At 38.9% G+C, this 19,670-nt stretch overlaps 1 protein-coding gene across 2 annotated transcripts in view; it reads left to right on the top strand.

Moving 5' to 3' along the window:
* Nucleotides 1-19,670, top strand: part of KANK1 (KN motif and ankyrin repeat domains 1) — a 266,157-nt gene that overhangs the window by 80,470 nt on the left and 166,017 nt on the right. For both annotated transcript variants that reach the window (XM_072610900.1, XM_072610895.1), the window contains exon 2: nt 10,838-10,952. The gene's annotated coding sequence lies outside the window, so the exon portion shown is untranslated. The remainder of the gene's footprint in view (nt 1-10,837; nt 10,953-19,670) is intronic.

Below are 19,670 nucleotides of genomic sequence, written 5' to 3'. Positions count from 1 at the left end.
TAGACACACATAGAAAATACTGAGTCTTATATTAGAAGATTGAGCTGAATGCATGCAGATGGATAACATGATTACAGCACATTCTTTGCTTTCATTGTGGAGTCAGTTTTAACTGGAGACTCATTGTAGAAAGTCATGAGTTACTTGGAGAGAGACTCGGGCTCTGAAGGGCATGAACAGTTGATTGGAAGGTCGCCCAATTGCTTCTAATATACTTTTCCAGAGAAGCTAGTGTTAAGCAACCCTGGAATCTGCCTCCTGAATCTTAGATGCTTTACATTGTAGGAGCCCTGTCTTTACAATTTATATTGCCAGAAATTAGAATCACTCGTTTTTTAGTGTCACATTGACCCTTCAGCTCGGATGTTTGGAGGGCCCACTGTTTTTGGGAGAACTGAGGAGATTCTGTGCCTCAAGGCTATAGAGCTCTAGGCTGGTGAGTGGGCAGGTGGCCAGATCCTTCACTGTCTTCACTGAACTGCTACAGCTAATCCTTTTGATAATTAATTGAAGCTTGAGAGAACATTTCTTTGGCACAATCTGCTGAGTTGCCCCAAGTGACTAGGGCACTTGGGGGAACATTGGCCTCTGTTCCCACCACTGCATACCATAAAAACCCTTTGTTATAAAGTATGACTTTCGTCCTCAAAATAAGTGGATATACCAGCCTGTTCTTTTTTTCTTTAAATGGGGAGATTTTTTTCTCACAGGGTAACAAAGTAAGTAAATCACATTGAAAAGCAGTTCTTGCAAGCCTCACAGTGTCCTTGTGTATGTACTATTTCAAACTGAAATCTGTGGGTCTAAAGCTGGTTGAAGCCACAAGACCTAGTTTCAAATCCCACACCTACTACTTAATGATCCTGTGATCTTAGGAGTCACATAACATCCTTGGGCCTCAGTTTCCCTACCTGTAAAATGAGGGAGTTAGATCAGATGATCTCAATGGACTCTTCTGGTCTAGATCTGTGATCTCTAGGCAGAAATACCTCAGGCTGAGCTCAGTTTTGAGAGGGTTAATGTCCACATCAGCATTTTCCTGTACCCCTTGATTTTTATTCTGTCTAGGTTCATGCTACCCACCTTGACTTTTGAAGTACTTGGCAACTAATTTTAAGGTTCACAAGAAATGAAGATCGTTAGATGAAGAGACAGTTGCAATTGATAAATTATTCTAAAAATGCATTTTGTCGATTGTTTTTTACATTAGCTCTATTTACCAATGCATTTCACTCCACTTCTCCTCAAAAAGGAGAGAAAAATCAGCCCAGCTTAACTAACGTTGAAAAAACCTGACGTGTAGTGTGTTTCACACTCACAGTCTCCTTTCTCTGCAGAGAATCAGAGGAAAGGCACCTTCTCCTATTTTCTCTGAGTACAAGCTTTTTCATTATAATTTCCCAGTGTAGCATTCAGTTTCAGTCATTCCACTGTTTTTTTACTTTTTTGTTGTTGCGGTCACTGTGTATGTTATTTTGGAGGATTCGCTTCCTTCCCATATTGTTCTGTATTCATCATATGCATCGTATCTAACAATACAGTATAATTCCATTACATTCATGTACCACAACTTGGTTTTTGGTGGTGTGGTTTTTTTAGCCACTCCTTAAATCTCCATCAGTTCTTTTGCTGGAGGTCCATAGCAGTTTTCAATAAGTCCTTTGAAATTGTCTTGGATCTTTGTATTTCCGAGAATAGGCAGATCTACAGTTGATCATCAGACAGTATGGCTGTTACTGTGTACAATGTTCTGTTTCTGCTTGCTTAATTTTGCATCACTTCATGTAAATCTTTCCAGTTTTTTTTTCTGAAAGCATCCTGCTTATTTTCTGTAATACCAAAGTATTCCATCACAATCATATACCACAACTTGTTCAGCCATTTTCTTGATGGGCATCCCTTCAATTTCCAATTCTTTGCCACTACAAACAGATTTGATACATTTTTGTATGTATAGGTACTTTTCCTTTTTTTTTTTCAATCTCTATGGGATACAGACCTAGTACATCCCTCCAATGGTTGTCATTTCCCCTTTCTATCATATTAGGGCCATCTCCATATCTATCCCCATTTCTATCATATTAGGGCCATCTCATCAGTAATCCTGATGAATATCTGGTCACTGGATTCAGATGGTTTTGGAGGAGAAAGTGAGGCTGGTGACCTGCACAGCCCTCCCTCACTCAAAACAAAGTCCAGTGAAAATCATGTCATCATTTTTCTTCTGGCATGGTCCTCTTTGGCAACGAAGGACGAACACAACAACATATTAAGTGATATGATAAGTGTGAGGTGGTACCCCAGAGTTGTTTTAATGTGCATTTCTCAATAGTGATTTAGAACATTTTTTCATATGACTATAGATAGCTTTGATTTCTTCTTCTAAAAATTGCCTCTTCATATCCTTTGACCATTTATCAGTTGGGTAATGACTCATATTCTTATAGATTTGACTCAGTTCTCATTATATTTGAGAAGGAGGCTAGAGTTGAAGTCCAGGCCCAGGGCTCTATCTACTGTGTCACCTCTCTGCCGTTGATCCCAAGACTTTCCTAAGATCCCATGATTAATATCAGAAGAAGCATTTGAACTCAGGACCTCTAACTCTAGAGCCAGTGCTCCTTTACCTCATTAAACCATCATTTCTTCTAATGACACTTCAAGGGCTAGTTTTCCTTTTGAGAATCTCAAGGTAGTTGAAGTTTTCACCAAAAAAAGGCAACCAAAAAATGGCCTTTCATTTGTACTGCATGTATCTTGTATGTACTTTTTTTTTTTTGCACATATTTCCACTGCCATTAGAATGGGAAAGCCTTACGAGAAGGGATCGTGTTTTCCCCTTTCTTTTGTATCCCTGGTATTTAGGCATGTTATAAATGCTTAATCAGTGCGTATTGAGTGGCTGACCATTTGTCTTGGGGGAAACAAAGTTTTGAGCAAGAGATATTGTGTCTCCTCTCCCTGGTCCTGTTCCCCACTCTCTTTTTAAGGGGCAGGGGAATTGGAAGGGAGTGCCCCTAAAAATATTTAAAATCAAAAATCAGAAATTGCTGTTCTACCACCCTGAAATTTGAAAATGTTAAAAAATGATAGTATCAGGCAGATAAATATTGAATGAATCCCTACTGCGTGCAAGGCACAGAAAAGATTGAAGGAGTCAAGTATATGATCTCTGCCTTCAAAGACCTTACCTTGATGGAGACAGAACAGTACACATGAAAAGATGGCTGAGGGTACTTTAGGATTCTGTGGAATTATCAAAGTAGGTACTCCTTCCCTATATATATACATCACAACCCTTCCATACTTATCTGTTTCAACCTTTCCATCATTAGGGATGGCAGCTGAAAAAATTCATCACTTATTGGCTACAGTGCCGTCCCAAATTGAACTTGACTGGGTCTCCAATTTACTCAAAGACTAACTGGTTCATATAAAATTTTACTGCTTTTCAGAGGAGGGAGAAAACTCTTTCAGCCACTGAAAAGGAGGTGGAATTCCAGCAGGTCCTTGAAAGATCAGTTAGAGTTTCACAGGTAGAGAGAAGAAGGGAGGACATTCCACCCAGCAGCAATGGCATGAGCCAAGACATTGAGATCAAACAATTCGTAGTTGGTACAGGGCAGACCTGAATTCAGATTCAGCCTCAGGTGGAGGTGTGCCCCTGGGCAAACTACTGATCAGTTTCCTCATCTGTAAAATGGGTATAATAATGGCACCTACTTCCCAAAATTATTGTGAGGATCAAATGACGTATTTGTGAAATGATGTATTTTGTATTTTGCAAACCTTAATATACTTATATATACTTAATATATTAGGTATTAGATATGTTATACTATATTATATAATGTTATATGGTATATTATATATTATATGTATTTTATATTGTATTATTATATTATATATTAAGTATATATATGTGCATATATGTATATGTATGTGTATATATATATATATATGCACACGTGTGTATATCATGAAGTATTTATTTGTTGGTGATCATTTCATTAAGTTGTGAGTCATTCTGACTCTTCGTGACCCCATGGACTATAATATACCATGCCAGGCCCTTCTGTCCTTCACTGTCTCCTGAAGTCTGTCCACGCTCATGTTCATTGCTTCCGTGACACTATCCATCTCATCCTCTGTTGTCCCCTTTTCCTTTTGTCTTCAGTCTTTCCCAACATTAGGGTTTTTTCCAATGAGTCCTGTCTTCTCGTTATTCAGCCAAAGGATTTAAGCTTCCGCTTCAGTATTTGTCCTTCCAATGAATAGTCTGAATTAGTCTTGAAGCATTGACCGATTTGATCTCCTTGTTGTCCAAGAGACTCCTAAAAGTCATTTTCAGCACCACAGTTCAGAAACTTTGATTCTACAGGGCTCAGCTTTCCTTATGGTCCAACTTGTTCAGCCATATACTACTACTGGAACAATCATAACTTTGACTATGCAGACCTTTGTTGGTGCCTGCCATATGTCAGGTAGAAATTCATTCTAATGGGAGAGACACCATGCAAACAATATATGCCAGATATTTACAAGGTAAATTGGCATACCAGAGAGAAGACAGTATGGTAGAAGAAGTATGATTGGGAAAGGTTTCTTGCCTTTTTGTGGGATTTGAGCCAAGCAGAATCATCACAGTTTTACAAAAGGGGAAACTAAGGCTGACAGATGTTAGATTACTTACCCCAAGTTACATAGGAAGTGGCAGAGCTAGCTAGCACTTGAACCCAGACAGCTTCTGGCTCCACTCCCATTCTCTTTTAATTAAAAAAAATGTTTTTTTTCCATTCTGTTTTTATCACAGCACACAGGGACACAGGGATGAATGCACATAGGGCCAAAAGGCCCCGTTGCTGATTTACTCTTTGGTAATTTGTGTCTTTCTAATAAAGATGGAATGTGAAGGCATGTGTAGCATGCCCTCCCGGGGAGTTTGACAACATAGCGGTCATCTGCACCATGAGTTACTGAATCAAAAAAAAGCCCTTAGAGAAATCATCCTCTCCTCTCTTCCCACCAGTTTCCTTTGCTTGGTAAGCACGCTTCATAAAACATCTTCAGTGATTTCTGCACTGATAACAGCAACACATTTTGCAGTCCACAGTTTGCACTCACCCTTCCATCTGACATATCCTCACTCACTGTTGTTGGGTAATGGAGTGTGAGTGCAAAAAGCAATCATTAAAAATAGGTTGGTGCCGTTTTTTCCCCACAGTCTCTTCCCAGTTGTCTGACTACCCAGTCCCCCAGTCACAAAGGAAAACAAGTAAACAACATAAAAAAGTCACCGAGATGCCTCTGACAGTTTATCCAACATCTGTACCTATAATGGTCCTTAAGAACCCAAACAGGTACTTGCAGTTAATCTGAGTTCTGCTACCTTTTAGTATGGTTTCAGTTAATTATTATAGTCATTGTGTACCTTGTCCTCCTGATTTTCTTCATTTTGCATCAGTTCATGTTATGTTTCCTATGTTTCTCGGATTCTTTATGTTATTTTTTAAGGTACAGTAATACTGTCTGGCAGTTGTATATACACAGGTTTGCAAAGTGGGCAGTACAGCTCCTTGGGGGGTGCTGCAATGATCCAGGGCGGCCGTAGTAGCCTCCGGTACCTTCGGGGGGCATTGAATAAGAATAAGGGGGCAGTGAAAGCATAAGGAAGGAAGAGAGGAAAATTTTGAAAAACAGTTCATACGTGTCTCATCTGTTGTGGAGCAGTTAAAATCATAATTATTATGATCTTTGCCAAATAAACACACAAAATACAAGTTGTGGTCAAGTCCACCGACAGGTCTTAACAAGCAAGGGTTGGCAGGTGAGCGTGTTGCGCATTGTTGGGAAGTCCAGCGCGCATAAGCAGGAATATGTGCCTGTAATGACTTCATATCATGATACTATACAGTTACATGACACAGTATTGTGTCATCCAAATTTCAATGCAGAAAAAACCACAAATTTACGATAAACTATCAAATTTTAAGATATGTCATTTCTAGAAAAGTGAGACCAATCCATTCCTTTTCTACATAGTGTGGCTGACTCCCCATATTACATCTTTTATTGTCTTCGCTATTTTAAGGTTATAGAAGTAGATTTGGAAGGAATCTTGAAAAACATCTAGTTCATCCTCATTGTACTGATGAGGAAACAGACTCAAACAGGTGTAGGTCATGGTAGTATCAGAAGTGGGACATGAACTCAAGTCTTCTGATTCAGAAGCCAGAGCTCTTTCCATTGCACAACCTTGCTTATCTATATAATGGGTATGAAGTCAAACCCCATAATTTTAAATTTCATTTCTTCTATTTTTAGAGATTATTTAGATTTTAGAGATTAGCTATCCCCCATCACTTCAAGCATTTATGCTACATTATTTTGAAGAGATTGTGCTCTTTCTCAACTTAAGAGATTCTTTATAAAGTAGTTTTTACATGTAATTGGAAGAAATACATAAAAATTTTTAAAAAATGAAATTCCAAAAAAAGTAGAGATGATGATTATCAGAAGATAATTCAGAATTATCATAAGAAAGCCTTTTATAAATGCTGACTTCTTGAGAATGATTTGATGTTTTTAAAAATTATTATTTATTTTTAACACTCTTTTCTTTTTAAGTTGAGTTCCAAATTCTCTCCCACCCCTCTCCCACCCACTGAGAAGGCACGCAAAATAATATCAGTTATATGTGTAAAATAATGCAAAGCATATTACCAAAAAAAAGCAAAAAAAAACCCCAAAGTGAGACTATTATACTTCAATTTTGCATTCAGAGTTCCTCCCTCTGGCAGAATATTAATCATAATAGTAATAATTGTTGTTAATATTAATAGTTCATATGGACCTTATTTTGATTCTGTGAGGCAACATAGGCAGGTTTCCTCAGGGTAAGCTATACTGATGTCTGATTATGGCCCAACCACCCTCCGGTGATTGTACAGTTAGGAGACACCTTTCTGATCACCTGTTCACTCATTTCTCATTTTACAAATGAAGAAACACGTTAATATCATTAGAGATTGCCGCAGACTTGTTCTCCCTTGCTGGCTGTCTCCTCCAGTGCCTGGGGTGGGCTTGCTTCCCTGTGTCCCCTCCACTGCCGCTCCCCCACTTTTCTCCTCTCTTGCCTTTTCTGTCTCCTGTCCAATGTTTTTCAGCCTCCTTGTGAAAAGGTTGGCCCTCTGCAAGAGAATCTCCAGCCAATTAGCATTCCCTTCCTCCTGGAGGCTGAAGTGACCAGTCATTGTGGAAACACCTCTTGCATCCTCACTGCCAAAAGGGTTTTCTTTTCTGTGTTTCTGTTTTTCTTTCAGCCCATTCCCAGCCTAGAGCTGTCTTGGGAGACCTGAAGATTCTACAGATGCATTTCATGAATAAGCAAGATTTTGCAAAAAAAATTAAAGAATATTTAATTGTGTTGTGGGATGTCTTCCTGTCATTTTTGTTTGTTTTTTAAAGAGGCCATTGAGTTCCTGTAAGAAATCTGGGGCAGGCAGAGTACTTCTTTTCATCTAGATTTATGATCTTAAATTCTCTTTTTGTTGTTCTTGAGTCATTTCAGTCGTGTCCAATTCTTCGTGACCCCATTTGGGATTTCCTTGGCAAAGATACTGGAGTGCTTTGCCATTTCCTTCTCTAGCTCATTTTATAGATGAGGAAACTGAGGCAAATAAGGTTAAGTGACTTGCCCCGGGTCACCCAGCTAACATGCATCTGGGGCTGGATTTGAACTCAGGAAGATGAGTCTTCCTGATGCTAGGTTTATCGCTCTATCCATTGCACTACTTAGGTTCTCTTAGTGATTATGAATTAACTGTAAATGAACATCACCAGTCTCTAGGGACCCAATTACCAACCACTTAGTCTGGCATTCACTTTGCTGGCTGGTTTCCCCAGAGGACCTCAGTTGTACAACTATGGAATTTCGAGATAAAATAACCAAAGGATTTGGGGAGTTCTGAGCTCTAACTCAGGGGGATTCCAGTAGAATGAAATGACCTTTCCATAGCACTGCAAAAAAGCTCGCTTGTGCAACCAGCTGGATTGCAAAGGAGCTGCAACTCTGTGTTCATCTAGAATTTCATTACGAACTGCACATAAAATATTTATATGTACAAGGGCTGCGCTGCTACTCCCCCGCAGTTTTTATACATTGCGTTGGAGAAGTGAATGGACATTGGACATCTGAAACTTTTTTCTGCTTTGTTTTATTTTATTTTGTCATGGGGTTACAGTTGTGTTCACTGATAAAGTGGCCTTGGTTTCAAGCTAATATTATTTCTTTACTGAAATTTCAGCTTAACAGTAAGGGAAGGCACTTCCAAGAGGCTAATTTGCTATAGAAAGTAGTAAATTCATGGTTATGGGTGAACAATGTATTTTGCACCCTTACTAAAGTAAGGGGGAAGGGTGTTACTGACAAAGGGAAAACGTTTTGAAGTCATATTTATTCTAAGAGTGTTGGAGAACCAAATGTCAGTGCTGTTTATACTCTTTTCTCTTAGAGTTGACAACTTGCAAAATGTTCTTCTCACAACAAAACCCTAAGAAATATAGCTACGATAACTGTTCTCAATTTTCCAGATAAGGAAACTGAGGTGGAAAGAGATGAAGCGACTTCCACATGGTTATAGTATCACCATATTCAGAGCTAGAAAGGTGGTTTAATGGAAAGCTCACTGGACTTGGAGTTCGGCTCAAGATGCGTTCAGATGGTGCTTCTCATAATGGCTTTGCTTTAGTCACTCATCAGAGTCTTAGTTTCCTTAACCCTAAAAATATGGTATTGTTATATCTAATTGAATCTAATGTTTGGAGGTGAGGGAGAACAGACCTGCGATTTCATTGCTGTAGGGTACTTCTAATACAGAAATTTCCTGCGCTAATGCAGGTCTTTACTCTGCAACTTACAGCTTGAGGAGAGTTGCCTACCTCTGAAAAGTAATATGATTTGTCCAGTGTCAGGCTGATTGCCAGTAAGTATTAAGGAGAGACTCTTTCCCAGGTCTTCTGACAAGGATGCTAAGGGGCCACAACACCAGGCTTCTTCTAATCCATTGAGATAATATCTGAACCCAGGTCTTAAAGGTGATATATACAATGTTAGGTGCTGCTATTAGACCAACTCTTTTATTTTGTGCATGTGAAAACTGAGGTCTAGAGACATAAAATAATTTGTCCAAGGTCACGTAGTAGGAGGTAATGAAGAGCAGGGCTGTTTATACTGCACCACAGGGCTGCTCGCAAACTGTGGTAAACAGTTTTTCGAAATAATGCCTGAGGTTAATTTTTCATGGTATCAATAATGCTTAGGCAAAAAAAAAACAACCCCTGTAAATTATTAGGTCACACAAAAGTGAGTAGCACAGGTTCTAACTGGAAGGCTTTTTTTGATTTCTTGACTCGACTCATTTTGGATTCTTTTGGCTGGCCTGCTGATTTAAAGTAGATTGGAGGCTCACATTTGCTAGCGAAGGGGTAGGAGCAGAATTAGTTGTTCTCATTAGGTAAATATTCACAGTTCTATAAAGCCAACTTAGGCTTGTCCACCATACTGTAAGCCATGCAGTTTATAAAGTCAGTTATTAGACCCTGGCAAGAGAAGAGCTCTTGGGGAAGCCAAGACTTAAAGGTCAGATGGATAAATGGAATTCTGTTTATTTTTACCTGTTTTTGACAAATGTAAGACACAGTGTCTGCCCTCATGGATCTACTGGAGGGGTAAGATGAACACTGTTTACTATAACAGAATATCACATGATAAATAGGTTAGCATTTTTTAATCAATAAGTATTTGTTAAGGATTTATTATTATGCCAGGTGCTGGGGATACAAAGAATTGAAATAATTCCTTCCCTCAAGGAGTTTTCATGCTAATGGAGAAAACCCTATGGATGGAGATTCTCTCTCTCTCTCTCTCTCTCTCTCTATCTTTCTGTCTCTTATCTATCTCCATCTATGGGATGGATATACACAACACACACACACATATAGATATACATACACACACATACATATATATTATACACATATATTAGAGGGAAAAAGAAAGATTTCTGGAGAAAGCTAAGCCTTAAAGGAAACTAGGGTTGCTAGGAGGCAAAAGTGAGGAGGAAGGACATTCTGGGCACTGGGGAATAAAAGTTATTCCCTAAATAATCCGGTATCTATTTTGTGTGTGTGTATAATATATATATGTGTGTGTGTGTAAAATATATGCATATGTATGTATATACATATATGTATGTACACATATATGTGCATGTATTATATGTATGTATATATAAAATATATGTGTGTAATATATAACCCTCTATGGCAGGCTTTCAATTTCTCACACCATCCTGGTTTGACCTTTTCTGGACAAGTTCCAGCTTGTCAGTGTTTTCCTGGATGCCTACAATTAAACGTAGTTCTGCAGGACACGAACTTGGCATTGATCACGTAGAGTTCAGAGTCAGGAAGAAGTGAGAATGTAAGGCTATGATGTCAGTAGTTGGCTGATACTGGGCTTTTTTGAAGAGACAACTTCATTGAGAAGGAAAGGAAATGATAATTACTTATAAATTCCTTAAAGTACAAGAGTCATGGACCTAAGATTCCATCTTTGGAAAGGAAACCTCCCCTATTTCTCTGAGCATTTCTGGGAGAAGTTGAGCACTGAACAGAGAATCCTGAGAAGCTTTCCTTTATCTCGGCTTGCCTTTCTTTGTCATCTGATGAGGTTTTGGTGTATTGCATCTCATTGTTAGAATTCCCTGGTTCTTGATTCAGTTCTGTTTTATTTATGTTCTAATGTATTGATGTGATATTTTCTTTCACATTTCAGGATGACTTTCATGGAACTGGATGGACTGCTTTCCTGAACCGCTGAGTTATTTTCATTCACCTGATACCAACTTTGAAACTGCTTGATTTGAAAATCTTCGACATACATAACCAAGGTAGGCTCCTTTGTGGTGTGGTTTTGTAATTCAAAATGAGAAGATTTATTTTTGTTTTGGGAACATGTTAAATGTATTCTTTTTCTGCCTCAGGCATCGATCTCACAGCCTGCTACAGTTTATTTTACTTAATGAGTACATATGTGTTCACAAAGATAGGTAGAATTAGAATTGAACCATGTGTTTTGGCCCCATAGAAGGAAATTTGTCATTACTTAGCTTAAATTAACAAAAAACTGAAATGCTGGTCAGATTTACCCCTTATCCTAGGAATGATGCTGTACTATCCAACATGGCAAATGCATGTTAAAGAAATAAGACTATTAGGTGAACATGGAAAAATGTCAATAAAGCAATCACATTAATATTTGTGAAGTCATCATTTTAAAGAGGTCTTTTCATGTTGTTTTTATAGAAAAGAACATTTCACTTTTCATCTCTAATTAATGGAGAAAGTTTAGTCTGGTTGTAAATTAATGTTTCAGATTTTCTTTTTTTTTTTATTTTTTTAATCATTTTTTTTTATTTAACTTTTAACATTTATTTTCACACAATTTTGGGTTACAAATTTTCTCCCCTTTTATCCCCTCCCCCCCCCAAACCCAAGCTTTCTAATTGCCCCTGTGACCTATCTGCTCTCTCCTCTATCCTCCCTCCCTGCCCTTGTCTCCGTCTTCTCTTTTGTCCTGTAGGGCCAGATAGCTTTCTTGACCCCTTAACCTGTATTTCTTGTTACCCAGTGGTAAGAACATTACATTTGGTCCTAACACTTTGAGTTCCAACTTCTTTAGCTCCCTCCCTCTCCACCCCTTCCCCTTGGAAGACAGGCAATTCAATATAGGCCATATCTGTTTAGTTTTGCAAATGATTTCCATACTAGTTGAGTTGTATAGGACTAACTATATTTCCCTCCATCCTATCCTGTCCCCCTTTACTTCTATTTTCTTATGGTCCTTTCCCTCCCCATGAGTGTCGACCTCGTATTGCATTTTCCTCCCCATGCCCTCCCCTCCATCCTCCCCCCCACCCTGCTTGTGCCCCTGCCCCCCACTCTCCTGTATTATGAGATAGGTTTTCCTATCAAAATGAGTGTGCATTATATTCTTTCCTTTAGTGGAATGTGATGAGAGTAGACCTCATGTTTTTCTCTTGCCTCCCCTCTTTATCTCACCACTAATAGGTCTTTTGCTTGCCTCTTTTATGAGAGATAATTTGCCCCATATAACTTCTCCCTTTCTCCTCCCAATATTTCTCTCTCACTGCTTGATTTCATTTTTTTTTTTAAGATATGATCCCATCCTCTTCAATTCACTCTGTACACTCTGTCTCTATGTATGTGTGCGTGTGTGCATGTGTGTGTGTGTGTACTCCCACCCAGTGTCCAGATACTGAAATGTTTCAAGAGTTACAAATATTGTCTTTCCATGTAGGAATGTAAACAGTTCAACTTTAGTAAGTCCCTTATGACTTCTCTTTGCTGTTCACCTTTTCATGGTTCTTCTTCATTCTTGTGTTAGAAAGTCAAATTTTCTTTCCACCTCTGGTCTTTTCATCAGGAAAATTTGAAAGTCCTCTATTTCATTGAAAGACCATTTTTTCTCCTGAAGTATTATACTCAGTTTTGCTGGGTAGGTGATTCTTGGCTTCAGTCCTAGTTCCTTTGACTTCTGGAATATCCTATTCCATTCCCTTCTATCCCTCAATGTAGAGGGTGCCAGATCTTGTGCTATTCTGATTGTATTTCCACAATACTTGAATTGTTTCTTTCCAGCTGCTTGCAATATTTTCCTTTCACCTGGGAATTCTGGATTTTGGCCACAATGCTCCTAGGAGTTTCTCTTTTTGGATCTCTTTCATGCGGTGTTCCGCAGATTCCTTGAATATTTATTTTGCCTTCTGGTTCTAGAATCTCAGGGCAGTTTTCCTTGATAATTTCATGGAAGATGATGTCTAGGCTCTTCTTTTGATCATGGTTTTCAGGTAGTCCCAAAATTTTTACATTGTCTCTCCTGATTCTATTTTCCAGGTCAGTTGTTTTTCCAATAAGATATTTCACATTATCTTCCATTTTTCGAATCTGCGCGGTATGTTCTGAGATATCTGTCTTTCTCGAAAAGTCCTTAGCATCCATCCGTACCATTCCAGATTTGAAAGATCTATTTTCTTCAGTGAGCTTTTGAATCTCCTTTTCCATTTGGTTAGTTCTGCTTTTGAAAGCATTCTTCTCCTCATTGGCCCCTTGCACCTCCCTTGCCATCTGAGTTAGGCTAGTTCTCAAGGTGCCAATTTCTTCAAGATTTTTTTGATTCTCCTTTAGCAGGGAGCTGATCTGCTTTTCATGCTTCTCCCTCATCCCTCTCATTTCCCTTCCCAGTCTTTCCTCCACCTCTCTAACTTGATTTTCAAAATTCCTCTTGAGCTCTTCCATGGCCCGAGCCCATTGGGTGGGCTGGGACACAGAATGCTTGATTTCTGTGTCTTTGCCTGATGGCAAGCATTGTTCCTCCCCATCACAATGGAAGGGAGGAAGTGTCTTTTCTCCGCTAAAATACCCTTCAATAGTTTTATTTCTTTTCCCTTTTCTTGGCATTTTTTCCAACCACTGGCCTGACCTCTGAATGTTCTCCTCACACCCACCTCGCCTCCTGGTCCTCCCAGCCAGCGTTTGGGGACTGAGATTCAAATGCTGCTTCCTGCCTTAGGGTTTTTGGCGGGGGCAGGGCTGCTATTCAGTGTTAAATTAAGTTCAGGTGCTGAGGTCATGGGCAGGGCCTCCTCTCTGGCTCAGTTCCCTCAGGGGGTTTATGCATAGACCTTCCACAATGGATCCAGGCTCCCGCCCGTTTGGGGAGCCCCTGTCTGCAGCCGCCTCTCAGCTTCCATCTCCTGGGGGGGCCCTAGCCATGGGAGCACCCCACTCCCCTCTCAACCCGCCAAAGACACTCTCTCACCTACCCCCGTCAGTCACCTGTTGGTGGGGGGGCTTGTGCCGCCGCTGAAGATCCCGTCTCTGGAGCCTTCTCAGATCTGTGCCTCTCGGAGCTGTGACCGCTGCAGGTCCGGGCTGGGCACCGCGTCTGCAGCGTGACGGACCTTTTGCGAGAGGTTTGCAGGTCCCTCTGTGGGTGGGGGGACCCGCGTGGCCGCTGGAGATCCTGTCCCTGTAGCCCTCTCGGATTTCTTCCCCTCGGTGTCGTGGCCGGGGCAGGACTGCACTCTGCTCCCCGTCCCGGCGCCCAGTCCACAGTGTGAAGGACCCCCTGCGAGAGGTTTGCAGGTCTCTCCGGAGCAGAAATCTCCCTCGCTCCAATACTCCGTGGTCTCTGGGTGCAGAATTCGCCCTGGCTTGGTCCCCTCTAGCCGCTCTGTGGTTTGTGGGCTCGGAGCTGTGTGTATGTGCGTCTTTCTACTTCGCCATCTTGGCTCCGCCTCCAGATTTTCTTAAATAGTGCTTTGACTTTTCAATAAAGTTTCTCTTCATCTCTGTGGCATAGATCTAATGAAGATAATTAGTCCAAATTTCAGAAAGAATACTTGACTGGTTTTCAAAGCTTTTTGTCAAATGTCAGCATCCAGTGAAAAGGACTTTTCTATCTTATTACACAACAAATAGCTTTAATTCTTTGAACTTCTGTCAAGTATAACGAATTGGTTTCTGTGCTTATAAGACTATTGGAGGTTTGTAGGGCATAGGTCTCTATAGTTATTTCCCTAGGCTTAGCCCAAATGTGGTTCAGAAGACTCAACAGCAACCCCAAAAGTTTCCTACAAAGTAGAGGCTGTTTGATTGAAGGTAAGTTTGAGATGGTTTCAGAGGGAATAGAAAACACGAAGGTAGAGTGGAGGATCATGGTCAAGGCTCTTTTCTAAAAAGAGTTCTAGAAAAAGTAACTACCAATTTTGGTTTAGGGACCCATTTCTTTTCCTTTTTTTTTTTTTTTTTTTTTTTTTTTTTTTGAGGCATCAGGGTTAAGTGACTTGCCCAGGGTCACACTGCTGGTAAGTATCAGAGGTTGGATTTGAACTCAGGTTCTCCTCACTCTAGGACTGGTGTTATGTCATTGAGCCACCTAGCTGCCCCAAACCATTTCTTCTAAAATTAAATTTATTTTTCTGTCCTGAACTTAATGAACTCAAAATACCTCCAATTTATCCTGTATCTATCTTGTTTGTACGTAGTTGTTTGCATGTTTTCTCCCCTATTACATTGGGGGCGCTTCAAGATTAAATTGTATTTGCCTTTCTTTGAACTCCCAGTGCCTAGCACATAGTAGGTGACTAACAAAGCTTACTGACATATTGAAAGTACAACAGAAAAAGGGATTATATGTGAAACAATGACTTTCTTACATAGTTTGCCTTTTCAAAAAGTATATAAGTATATATAATATGTATTATAGAATAAGTATATATAATATACATTATATAATATATAAGTATATGTTAAGTCCAACATGTTGTTCATAAAGATGTCCAACTTGCCTGTTTCCTTTGGAACTTCCTTCTCTTTTGTGCATTAAAAAACAGTGTTAGTGATCCACTCTTCTTTCTTTTCTGGCATCACCATTCCTAGTTCCCCTTTTCACTTTCTCCATAAAGAAAGAAAAACAGTCATCTCAATAAAATAAGTATAATTAAGGAAAACAAAGACCTTGTTTACCACGCCCAAAATGTTTGTGAATTGCACCTCGATTTCCTTTCCTCTCTGTCAGGAGGTAGAGCAATGATTCCTCATGGGCTTTTAGAGTTATATTCGGTCACTGCATCTCTTAAGTCATTAAAAGTTTTCTTTTTCTTTGCAATGTTGTGATTGTATAAATAATTCTACTTATTTCACTCTGTCAGTTTGTATAAGCCACCCCAAGTTTCTCTGAAACCGTCTCTTTGGTCATTTCTTACAGTAATGTGACATTATTTTATTACATTAAATTGATAACATGTTTAGCCATTCATCAGTTGATGGGCATCCTGATGCCTCCTTTAAGAAGAGTCTTTCATCCAGAGAAAGATCTATGGAACTGGATCGCAGAGTGTATCAGACCACTTACTTTTGTATTCTGTTTTGTTTTGTTTTATGGTTTTTCCCATTCATTTTAATTCTTCTATTCAACATGACTAAGGAGAAAATGTATTTAGTAGAAACGTAGGTGTAAAACCTATATAAGATGGCATGCTGTCTCTGGGAGGGAGTGGGGAGAGAAGCGGGAAGGAGTGAGAGAGAGGGGAAACAAATCTAAGATATATGGAAGTGATTGTAGAACACTGAAAACAAATAAAATAATTTTTTAAAAACAGAAGATTCTTTCATAATGTACCATACATCTGAAATACAATTATTAATAAAAATGATTTAAATATCTGTTCTTTAGTTTCAAATCCATGGCAACGATAGGATTAGATTATTGCTATAACAGAAGACAAACAAATTCCTACAAGTTTAGGTCTCCAGGCAGAGTTTCTTTATCTTTAATTTCTTATTAATAGCCTTTTTTTTACACTGTTTTCTTTTCTATGCATTGCATCGAAGAATAAAAAAGGAAGAGGAAGAAAACAGTTCATTAAAACGAGCCAATAGTTCAATCAAGATTAGTAGTCTATACAAGGTTTCTTACCCACGTCTGCAAACAAGTGAGGGTGGTGGATTTGTTTTTCTTCTCTCCTTCTAGGGCCATGTTTGATCATTATTATTAGTTGTGTACGGTTTTGATTTTTTAGTTCTTTCCCATCCTGTTGTTGAGCTACTGAGCATATTTTTTTTTCCTGGTTCTGTTTACTTTACTAATGTGTCAGGTCATATAATTCGTCTCAAGATTCTGTGAATCATCATATCCATGTTTTCCTTGTTGTTGTAACTGTTTTGTCGTCCCATAGTGTTTGACTCTCCTGTGGCCTTCTAGGTCCTTGGGTATAGCCTTTTGACTGAGTCCAAGTTTTACAGAACAAATCCTTTTTTTAAGGGGATTTGTTATATGATGTTTGAATTCAGTCAAAGGGCCACATTGGAGGACCTAGAGGGCCACATGTGACCTCGAGGCCACATGTTCCCCACCCCTGCCATGGACCATAGCGCATTAGGCCCTTCTATCCTCCAGTATCTCTCAAAGTCTAAGTTCATGTTTAATCGTTTCTGTGGCACTATCTGTCTTATTCCATGCTGTCCCTTTTTTCTTTGCCTGTCATCTTTCCTAACATCAGAGTTTTTTTCAGTGAGTCTTATCTTTTCATTATATGACCACAGTTTTTAAGCTGCAGCTTCAGTATTCGACTTTCCAGTGAATAACATGAATTAATTTTTTTAAGTACTGACTGTAATTCCATTATATTCATGTACCACAATTTATTTAGCCATTCCTCAGTAGACAGTTCTTTACTAACACAAAAAGGACTCCTATAAATATTTTGGTGTATATGGCACCTTTCTATCTTTAACCTCTGTAACATATAATCCTCTAGGTCAAAAAGTGTGAACATTTAAGTCATTTTCTTAGTACAGTTTCAAATTGCTTTCCAGAATGGTTGGACCAGTTAACAGCTATACCAAATGTATTCATATGCTTTATGCAGATATTCAAGAAATCTATAAAAAAAAAATGGAAATTACCCTGTAGGTCATAGGTAAGCCATGGCCATGTCAGCCTGAACACAATTAAATTGATATTAGGAAGAAAGCTAAGCTGTTTCTGACTTTGATAGCAGAATCTTAGTTGGAAGGTACTTCAGAGGCCCCAAAATATAACTGTTTTCCAATGAATCATAAGTTTGGTTTGGGAAAGGAAGTGTGGAGGATAGAAAGCTGCTTCTCATTCTGTATTCTCCTTACCCTTCCTTTTTTTCTATGTTTAGGAGAATGAATGATAAGTTGAGAATGATGAGTTTTGGGGAAGTGAGTCATTTGCCTGTAGTACCTTAGATTCTAATCTGTGGCACTGGGTTCCAGAGAGCTGTACAGTTGGGTTTTATTTATTTATTTTTTTAAAGTGATGACGGTTGTATGTTTTTCCTGCAGAATTTTCCTTCGGGGATAGACCATTTGAGAATCAAACTTTCATTGCTCAAATCCAATGAATATCTAAATAGAATCGTTTCTATAATAAATAGTCACTCTTCTGTGAAGACCTTCAAGAAGGGAAACTGAAGATTTTTAACCTGGGGAAGAAACAGTTTAGGTTGAGTTCTTAACTCTTTTTTATGTCATAGAATCCTTTGGCAGTCTTTGCAGATCTCTTCTTCAAATAATGCTTTTAAATGCATAAAATAAGATACATAGGATTGCAGAGGAATTTTTTGCATTAAATTTAATTAATTTAATTTGCATTAAATTTAATGCATTACATTAAAATACAGTTACTATAAAAGTATTCTAAAAAAATAAATAGTTCATGGACCCCAAATTTAGAAGCCCTCAGCTAGGGGTACATAACAGCTATCCTCAAATATTTGCAGGATTCTCACATGAGGGTTTGTTTGCCCCTAGAGTACAGATATAGAAATGGCTATAGGGAGATATTATTTTAGCCCTCACTAAGGAAAAAAACAAACCAAAAAATTTCCTAACAACATTTTTGTCTTTGTTATTTCCAGTGCCTTGACAATAAGAGGTATTAATTAAAGATTGGTGAATTGAATTGAACACATAGAGCTACCCAGAAGAAGAATGAATTGCCTAGGGAGGGGGTAGGTTTCCTTTCCCTTAAGATCTTAAAACAATAATAATAATAGCTAGCACTTAGGTTTTCAAGGAACTCTGCACCTATTGTCTTTTTTGATCCTTACGACAATCCTGGGAGGAAGGTGCTTTTGTTACACCCATGTTTTACATGAGGAAACCAAGTCGAAAAGAGGTGACTTATCTAAGTTCACACAGTTGGTGTCTGAGGCAGGGTTTTGGCTCCAGATCTAGCACTAGCCCTAGCTGTCAGTTGTTGTGGGTGGGATAGAATGGCCTCTTGGTCAGTTCCCAACTGAACTAGGTAGCCTCCGAGGTCCCTTCTGAGATCCAATGATTCTGCTGGCTACATCAGCTGTCACTTCACTTCCTACAGAAGCTTCCCTCCTTACCCAGTTCACAAAAGATAAAAATGAAAACAAACCAATTTCATTAGTTCATGTCTGGCAAGAGTCTCCTGTCTCTTGGGTCCTCCCTGGGATTTTGTGTTCTGTATGGAGAATAATAATAGTGAGTTCTTCCAATTCATTACAAAAGTGTCCCTGGCTCATGCTGAGGGAATTGAAGTAATTCTATGTTTAAGAGTATCGTTCTAGAGACTAATTGCCACATTTTTTTAAGTAGAGGAATTGAAGTACCAAGGGATTAAACTCTCTGCTCTCCTGTCCCTTCCTTGGACTTGGAAAAGGGGGCTCATGGTATAATACAAAGAGCATTCCCTTAAGAATGCAGAAGACCTCGGTTTTAGTTCCAGCTCTGACCTTGACTATCTGTGTGAACTTAGTCAAGTCCCTTTTCTGGAATTTTTTGGTTGATTGACCTGTAAAATAAGAGGTGTAGACTGGATATTCTCTAACATCTGGCCCTTGTATTTCATAATTTTGGATTTATGATGATGATTAAAGAATTACACAAAACCAACTATTGTAGACTCATTTATAAGTGCCTAATAATGACACTGCCTTGTATTTATATGGTAATTTAAAGTTTGCATTGAACTCATTTGATCCTCACGGCGTGTGAGAGACAGATGTTATGATTAACTTCCTTTA

The sequence above is a fragment of the Notamacropus eugenii genome, chromosome 1 (assembly GCF_028372415.1).
Source record: "Notamacropus eugenii isolate mMacEug1 chromosome 1, mMacEug1.pri_v2, whole genome shotgun sequence".
NCBI lineage: Eukaryota > Metazoa > Chordata > Mammalia > Diprotodontia > Macropodidae > Notamacropus > Notamacropus eugenii.
This window is presented reverse-complemented; position numbering and strand designations above follow the sequence as displayed.